This window comes from Erpetoichthys calabaricus, chromosome 1 (genome assembly GCF_900747795.2).
Source record: "Erpetoichthys calabaricus chromosome 1, fErpCal1.3, whole genome shotgun sequence".
Lineage (NCBI taxonomy): Eukaryota > Metazoa > Chordata > Cladistia > Polypteriformes > Polypteridae > Erpetoichthys > Erpetoichthys calabaricus.
In genome coordinates this window covers 196,238,540-196,248,259 of record NC_041394.2, presented here as the reverse complement: position 1 = coordinate 196,248,259, position 9,720 = coordinate 196,238,540, and positions in this window count along the sequence as shown.

Genomic DNA, 9,720 nt, shown 5'->3' with positions numbered 1-9,720 from the left:
GCTGAGAAATTAGTTCATGCTTTTGGTTTTAGTCGACTAGATTACTGTAACGCACTCCTCTCAGGACTACCCAAAAAAGATATCAATCGGTTGTAACTTGTGCAAAAAGCAGCTGCCAGAATCTTTACTAGGAAAAGAAAATCTGAGCACATCTCTCTAGTTTTGATGTCACTACCAAGGCTATTATAGTTTTGCCTTTTTATATTACTTTTTATTTCTATATTTTTTCTGACCTTACTTGGAAATTCAGTTTAGTTTTAGTTTTCCTTCATTGTGTATTTTTAGTTTTAGTTTAGTATTTATTTCACAAAGACATTTCTATTTTATTTTTATATCTATTAGTTTCAGTTTTAGTTTTAGTAATTATGGCATGGAGCTCCTACATAGTTTAGTTCTGTGTCACAATCAGACAGAACTGTGCACTTAACAGATTTGGATACGAGTTTAATGTTAGTGGAAGCTTACTACACTACATGGTTTACTATCTGGTTTTACTTTTGTTGATAAAAACAAGTATAATCAAAACTAGACGCTGAATATGATCAATTTTACACAATTTTATCATTTTTAAAATATTTTCTCATGAAAATAATGGGGGTTTAAAAAGAACAGAACTCTTAGACTTGAATGAGTGTGTAGACCCCACCTAGCTGTATTGAGGGAAACAAAGAAAAACAAGCATGTAATGCGAAGGTTAGGGGTGGTGAGACTTGAATAGCCAATACATAAAGGACAGTAAACCCATAATGAGCAGAGCAAGAGCAAGTAATAGGAGTACAGACAGGCATAAAACAACAGAGACAGCGTCTGAGATTAAGAACAATATATACATTATCTAAACCTGTTTATCCAGAGCAGGATCACAGTAAACCTGGGGCCTACCGCAGCAGGTTTGGATGTAAGGCAGGAAAACTCCCTGGTATGCAATATGTATGATAAGGCTGATGTTAAGAACAAAAAGAATATGATATTTCAACTATCTATTTTGACAGAGAGAGAAAAATATTGAAAAAAGGGAGACAAATATTTTAAAATATAATTCTGCTAATGGATTACTTTTACAATATCAGGTAGTTTGAGTTGTGAATATGAACTAAAAAAGATAAATTAATAAATATAGAATAAATACAAAAACCCATTAGTATGTTTAGTTTTTCATTGCTTGGCAGACTCTCTTTGCCTACCTACCTGTAGTTCAGTGGAGACATTGCCAACTCTGGAATTTTGCAAGGTTTGTATCGCCGCATTGTTAAACGATGTTTTTAAAGCAAAAGTGATTGGTCAGTAACAATATGCCGATCTTGTATGATGACCTTGTCAGTCTCTCGATCAGTGCAGTTTTATTTCAAAAACCGTGAGTGGCCTCCCCGAGACTTTCTCATATACTCAGATATGGGGATGGATATTTAAGGAGTAAACCGCACGACAATGATTATATTTTTATATTATGTACATTAAAGAATCATCAACAACAAATCAAATCCAATTAATAATATGTTGAACAATTATTATAAAAGTAAATTTGAATAAATCGGACTCTGCAGTGCTTGAATAAAAAAAAAAATCGAGTATGTGTTCAGGTAAAGTTTCACTTCTGGGTGATGGGTTTGGTCCAGAAGTTAATACAGATCTACAAATGTGGTGTTACAGCCACATGCCGAATTTCATACATCTATCTAGTTGCGTTTTTGAGTTATCATGTTTACACACACACAGACACACACACACAATTCCAAAAAAACGGTATTTTTGGACTCAGGTAGGTCAATAATGTCAAGATTCATTGAGGTCAATTTTTTTCATGATTACTATACTTTCTGTATACTTCGTATACGAGAAAGTAAAAACGATTTCTCTTGTGCGAAGTGGCAGGTGAATTGCCGTCAACAAAAAGGAGTCACCTGAGAAATAAACGTTACTCACTTGTGATTTTTCTGTCCATATGGTAAACGTTTTGTTGACCAGCACATTCTGTTTTCAGGTGTTTGAATTACATCCTGCTATACAAGCACAAAGAAAGGTGGCACAGTAAATCGCTTTCCATTTCACACGCTTTACGTACCCGCATTCAGCTCGCTTTGTCACCACAAATGCCGCCCTCTGTCACCAGCCGCCGATCACTGGATGAATATGTGCGGGCGGCTTGTGGTGGATGACTTTCTGTTTTACAGTTAAAAACTAACGGAAAGAATATTCATTCAAAAACGAAAACTAAAAATATTTTAGTAAATTATTATTTTATTTCAGTTAGTCTTTCCAGCTACTTTAATAGTTTTGTTTAGTTTTAGTTTTTCATTTCGGTTTTGTTAATTATTTTATTTCAGTTTGCGAAAATGTTTTTTTAATAATAGTTTCAGTTTTGATTTTAGTTTTCATTAACTATAATTACCTTGGTCACTACTCAGGTTACCTGTGCCATTTAGAATTGACTTTAAAATACTGTTAATGGTTTACAAAGCCTTAAATAATCTCGCTCCATCCTATATTTCAGAATGTCTTTCACCTTACACTCCAAGTCGTAACCTTAGATCTTCAAATGAGTGTCTGCTTATAATTGCAAGAGCTAAACTTAAAAGAAGTGGCGAGGCGGCCTTCTGCTGTTATGCACCTAAAATCTGGAATAGCTTAGCAATAGAAATTCGCCATGTTAATACAGTGGAGCACTTTAAAAAACTGCTAAAAACACATTATTTTAATATGGCTTTCTCGTAGCTTCATTTAGGTGTAACTCTGATATTCTGTATAGGCATTGAATTATCGTTATTATCATGGCTCTGCAATCTGTACTAACCCCTACTTTCTCTGTTGTTCTTTTTCTGGTTTTCTGTGGTGGCGATCTGCACCACCACCATCAAAGCACCATGCAGTTCCTACGTTTGATGGATTGAAGGCCAGATGTCCACATGACCATCATCATCATCTAATTCTTGCACGTGAAGCCTGTAAGCCACAAGTACTGATTTAGATAATTTATGTTAGGTAGAATGCCTAGAGGGGGCTGGGCGGTTTTGTGGCCTCAGAACCCCTGCAGGTTTTGTTTTTTTTTTTTCCAGCCCTGTGGAGTTTTTTTTTCTGTCCTCCCAGACATCAGTCCTTACTTTACTCTTTGTTATTTAGTATTGCCTAATCTTATTTTTATATTTTTATTTTTTTATAAACTTCCATCCATCCATCCATTTTCCAACCCGCTGAATCCGAACACAGGGTCACAGGGGTCTGCTGGAGCCAATCCCAGTCAACACAGGGCACAAGGCAGGAAACAATCCCGGGCAGGGTGCCCAAACACACACAAACACACCTACACACCAAGCACACACTAGGGCCAATTTTAGAATCGCCAATCCACCTAACCTGCATGTCTTTGGACTGTGGGAGGAAACCGGAGCACCCGGAGGAAACCCACGCAGACACGGGGAGAACATGCAAACTCCACGCAGGGAGGACCCGGGAAGCAAACCCAGGTCCCCAGGTCTCCCAACTGCGAGGCAGCAGCGCTACCCACTGCGCCACCGTGCCGCCCCTTTTATAATCTTTTCTTTCTTCATCTTGTAAAGCACTTTGAGCTACATCATTTGTATGGAAATGTGCTATATAAATAAATGTTGTTGTTGTCGATGCTGTTATTTTGAAACAAAGTAGCTGACAGACTTGATGGTGCTGTAAATGGTGGCCAGCTTATTGATAGGGTAACTTGCTGAACCTTTGAGTTTTTCATATGGCTTGTACTAGTCATTATAACAGCTATCTTGTCATTACATTTGCCAGTTAACAGCAGCTACCCACTCAAATGCTGGTGCCTTATGCTTTTCCATGACCCCAAGATCATGGAGGAGAGGCGCTATAATGCCGTGTATGATCTTGCGCTCTCAGTTGCAGAGTGCACCCAGGTACTCTTGAATGCATGCACTGGGGTCTCAGTGCATCCAGTGGAAGGCTGATCTTCCAGTCAATGAAGTTCTGCAGCATCATTACTGCATATGTATAAGGATGATTAGCATCCTCCACGTGTGGATGTTTCAGGGCGGCATTCAAGGTGCGTTCACTTAAGCATATTTACAAGGTGATAGTGATTTAAAAAGGGTAAATCGCATAGAAATGTGCATATGCCAGGTTTTATAAATCTGATTTTATTTTGGCATATAGCATTTTCCTGTTTTTTGGCATGCACAAATTTTCACACTTGAATCAACACAAAGTTTTATAAATGAGGCACCAGACCATGATGCAACAAAGAAGTCCCAAACCACAACATTTCCACCACCATGCTTTACAGTTGGTATAAGGTTCTTCTTGTCAAATGCTGTCTTTTTGCCATGCATATCTTCTTGTACTGTGGCCTAAAAACTTTCTCTATATTGTCTGTCCAGAGCACATTATCCCAGAAGCCCTGGTCTTTAATTTGGTGATCATAGGAAAATTTTAGTCTTGTCCTGATCTTCAGAACAGTGGAATGGTTGATTTCCAATTCTATGGACATATTTTTAAATCTCTTCTGAGACTCATAGGTTCCTATAGCCTTCTTACTAAAGACCACAGAAAGTTCCTTTGATCTAGCCATGGTGATAACACATACATTAACGAAGGTCAAACAAAACTAAATGTCTAACATTTAAATAAGACAGATTCCTCCAAGACCCTCTCTAATGATGTTCTAATCATTTGCACTCAATTTGATGCACCTGATTCTAATTTTAGGTATCTAAAGGTAATGATAAATGTAGAGTCGTATTTCATTTTTTCATGTGCAAAATTTGCTTTTACCTGTCTGCTTATTTAAATTATATAATGGACTATAAACATCACCTTTATCAGAAAAAAAAAAAACATTTATTGGGGTGTACTTAGTTTTTCACGTGACTGTATATATTTTTTAACTTTACTATATATATTATCATGAAGGCCAGGAGAAAGCAAAGGCAGGAGATTTGCTGTCTTTGCCGTGAGAGTGGCTGGAAGAACAACATCATGGAACATTAGGGGAGGACTCCATACTATAGATGGCAGCATCTCTGGGCTTCGGTACCAAAAGGACAGCTGCAGGGCATGCTGGGAATTGTAGTGCCATGGAGCAGCCCTGTTGGGCTCGCTGGGTGATGCCAGGGGGTGCTGCAGGAGTTTATGCTCCCTTCTTTCAGGGAGTTCCTCTTGACCCGGAAGTACTTCCAATAGGATATGCCCTAGAACCAGAATTACTTCTGGTTCTTGGATAAAAGCAGTCGCTCTGCCTTACCCCAGGTGAGATGGAGTCGGGTGGAAGAAGGACAAATCTCACCTGGGAGTTGTGGAGGAGAAGAGAGAAAGAAGAAGAGAAAGAAAGATGTGTTGTATTTGCTGCTATTTAAACCTTTTGCCAAGGTAATATTTTACGTTTAAACTAGGGACTTGTGTGGGGCGCTGGTCATAATATGTAACATTATTTTATTAATTTACACTTATTTACATGGATATATGTTGGCACACAACCTGAGTTTAAAGTGGTTGCATTGAGATTTTGGAATTCTATTTACAGTGTTCTAAATTGAGTCAAATCACTTTCCTTTTAACAATATTAATTTTAGCTTTTACAATTTGAATTTCTTTCTACTGAAGTTATTTTATTATGTTTATCTGTTTTAATTTTGCTGTCTCTCAAATTGAGTTTTCTGAAAAGTGTTGTTGCTTCCCAGGGGAGGACTGGAAGTATCCGAGCAGAGTCCAGTGAAATCCTCTCAATGAATCTGAGTTTTGGCCAATTCTGGTCAGGTGACCACGGTCTTCTGTGAAGGAGGACGGGGATATGATTGTTTTCCTCTGACCATTGCTCAGAAAAGAAATTCAGCAATACCTACTTTAAAAGTAGGACACAAGCTATTGAGCAGGCTGACTGAAGTATAACAAATAATAAAACAGTAACAAAAAGACACCAGCTGTAGTTTCTTTTACCCCTATGGGCTCATAAAAAAGCTTTCAAGCTCTTAACGAAAAGTAACAGAGTCTAATATTGTTGCCCACATGGTGGCAGTCATAGACTAAACATAAATGAAACTTTATATTTTAAAGACTATATGCAGAGTCTTTTGGATTTTAGGATGATGGATTCAGTATAAAGCTGAAGCTTTCTGTATAAGTAAGTAGCCCGACTGCTGTGCACCTCAGGATAATTCTCATGATACATGGAGGTAACACAATAGAAATCGCAGTTTAGAGATCCAATTTATCTTGCTGTGAATAGAATTGCTTCCACCACAGAGAGCAATTAGTTTTGTTCCACAACATTGCTGTAAAAGTCTGACTTTGAAAAACTGTTGACAAAAGAACTAGATGGCAATTTTAGAGTAAGGTTTACTACAATACCATATAATGGCTAATTGAAACACCTTTAAAACAGGTTCACCTATCATTTCAAAGAGAGTTAAACAAAATACATTTTAATCTGAGTTCATTGTAAAGCAATCTGTCATGTAAAGTGCAAATATTCAGCTTCTCTCTCCAGATGTATTGATTAAGAGATGGCCTTCCTCACTTTAATGTTTAATATCTGATTTGTCAGTGTTTACCACACTTGAAGCTTCAAAGATTTATGAGAAAATCAGATAGCTAAAATGCCAAAGAAACAGACAGCACTTGATGAATTGTTTTGCTGGAAATTAAACTGATTAGTATATTTTCAGATTAAACTGTGTTTCATTCCACTTAAAATATTAATTTTATTAAAAGCCATGTTATGTTCAACTGAATAGTTCAGATTGCACTTCAATTTTTTATTTAAATTTTTGTGTTAATGCTCTTCATTGAGTACAGGATCAAAGTGTTTCCCGCTATATTTTCAAAAAATTATTAAACACACATTAAGCAGATCAATTTCAATTTGATTAACTTTAACAAATCATTAAAATATAAACCATTTTAATTAATATTTAAATATAAACAGTTTGACTACATGGGCACAAAAACAAAACCTCCAGTCAACAGTATCTCTGGAGAAATTAAACCTTTGAGATTTTCATTGTTGGTTATGGCACACAAAGTCACAGCTCTGGAAACCTAGACTGATTGGTCGTCCATCCCTTTCTGGATATCCTACAATATTTTAAATATGTGCTGTGCAGTATAATAAGAAGATCAGAGCCTTTTATCCATTGATTTCAGTACTCACATGCTTTCTTCCTATGGACAGGAGGGTCACGACCCTGTTGTCAAAGTAAGACCCCTAGAAGGATATAATGGAGAGAAACAGAATAGGGCAGCAGTTCATTATGATTGTTACACTTGTATTTTTCATAGTAACAGAGATTGAACATGAACGCCTTTTAGAAGTTCTAATAACTCAAGGTATGCTAGACTAAATGTGAGTCTAGTCTGCATTTAAATTCTGAGACTGATGGATATCTGTTATACCAGCAGGCATGTTGTTCCACAGCCATGGGGCAGCCTTGTAGTTTGAGCTCAGCCTCTCACTTTTGTTTTATTAATCCTTGTAATCTTTAGTACACTGGTATCTTTAGTTTGTAACATTGCATGTACAATGTGTACTGGTAAGGTCAAATAAAAATGTAGGGCTTTGACCATTTAAAAGTTTATACCGTATATACTTGCATTTAAATTCCCCTGCGCATAAGTCAGGGCTTGATTTTACCGGTATTTTAAAAATGTTGGTCATATAAGTCGAATACGGAAAACTCACGCTATTGGTTCAAGAGATTACGAAATGTTAACGCCCACCTGACAGAGTAACTACAGAGCACATTGCCTTTTTTTCCTATGTATTGTGCCTACATGACCACACGGTAATACCCGAACTATTCCGAAGCGACATTTGCACTGTTTGGTGTTTTTTGTATCTCACACCCTCATACACCTTTATCATAAGAGCATCTGTTATCTATGATGGAGCATTCAATCAGAAGAAAATATGAAGCTGGTTTTAAATTAAAAGTCATTGAAGTGGCGAAAGAATTTGGTAACTGTGCTGCTGCAATAAAATTCAATGTGTCTGACAAACTGGTGCGAGATTAGAGGAAGCAAGAAGATGTAAAACCCTGTGTTAGGACTTAATGACAGAAATTATGTGGTCGCAAATCCTACTTCTTGTAAGGATACTTGCAGCAGCATTTTGAATTAACTGAAGGCTACAAATAGAACAATTTGAACAGATTGTGAATGGCACATTGCAGGATATAATTCTTCTAGAAAGTAAATTCATTAATTAACCATATCCATTTTCTTCCTATGAAGAAAATTTTATATTTCCATATATTTTTAAAGCAGAAAAAAGCAAGTTTAGAATAGTGTGATAATATATGTAGTGAAAGGGAGACTGGTGTCAAAGGTAGTGCCTAAGTGTTGTACAAGTGGAATCCTGTTATAACAAAATTCATTGGATCATAAAAATATTTTTTTTGTAAAGGAACAACAAATACGGGAAAAATATGTATGCTTTTGTGACCAGGGTCGTCGGTGATTTTCCATCTCTAGCGGCACCGGCACAAAGACAGCTCAGTAGATGCTCTGCTGCGTCTTGTAAACAGTAAACCAAGGGCAAAGTAATTGGTCGTCCTCTGCAGGATCAGGCTTACCATGTACTGTAACATGTTTGTTGCACAATGTTTAGAACTTTTAATACCAGGCTTTGACCTGTTCTTTCTCGCACTCTCCTGAGGCCTCATGTATAACGCCATGCGTGAAATTCACACTAAAACATGGCATATGGACAAAAGTGGAAATGTACGTATGCGCAAAAAATCCAAATGTATAAATCTGTGCATATGCCAAGTTCCATGCACTTCATTTTACAAATCCCAACGAACGTAAAATGTAACACACGTGCACGTGCCTATAGCCCCACCCTGACTCCTCCCAGAATTTCATATTTCATATTTTAATATGCAAATCAATATAAATATCACCTTCCATTCAGTATTTGGTTAAAAAATAATGGAAGAGGCATGTGCCTTGCTCGGTGGAGCAATGAATTCGGCTACATATATAATGTCGCTGAGCCTCATTGAGGCTGCCTAGGACCAGAAATTTTGCATCAGACTGTCACTTTCTTTTAGTCTACCAAGAAAGAGACAGCCTATTGCAGCCTTTCGCAGGGTTCCAGAGACTTGCAAAAGTATTAAGCAGTAAGTATTTTTTGCATCGCGTTATTATCTTCGATGGCCATTTTTAGTCGAAAAAACATTTGTTATACTGAAATTTACATTTTGTTAAAACTAAATCTGTTAAACATGATGTTGTATGAACATTTGTTGGAGCCAACAAAAAGTATTCATTATTCTGAAAATTTTGATGTTTCTTTATAGTATTTTCTAATTTAGGCTCACAGTATACTATTGGCCTGCCAACATTGGAGGGGTGTCTATTAAATTTAATAGTGTGCCTAGATACATCCAATCTATGGATACAGTAATATGCTTTGGACTTCTACTATTCACCACATTTTTTTCTAGAAATTAAAACATAAGACATTGAATTGTTGGGAAATTAAGTTTGTATATTTACATATTTAGTCTATATTTGTGATATTGCTGAGTAATTGTTGTGTTTAACTTTACTATTAGTATTTAAGCTTATCTACATTCTTTACTATCTTTATGCTATGTTTCACCCATGGTTTCTCACCTGGATAGACTTCAAATGTAATTTTTATGTCTGTCTTGCTTATTTTTGATTCTTTTTTTATGTTTACCTTGTTGATGATGTAATTTCCTTATGTTTAAACATTTTGTCCTATGTATA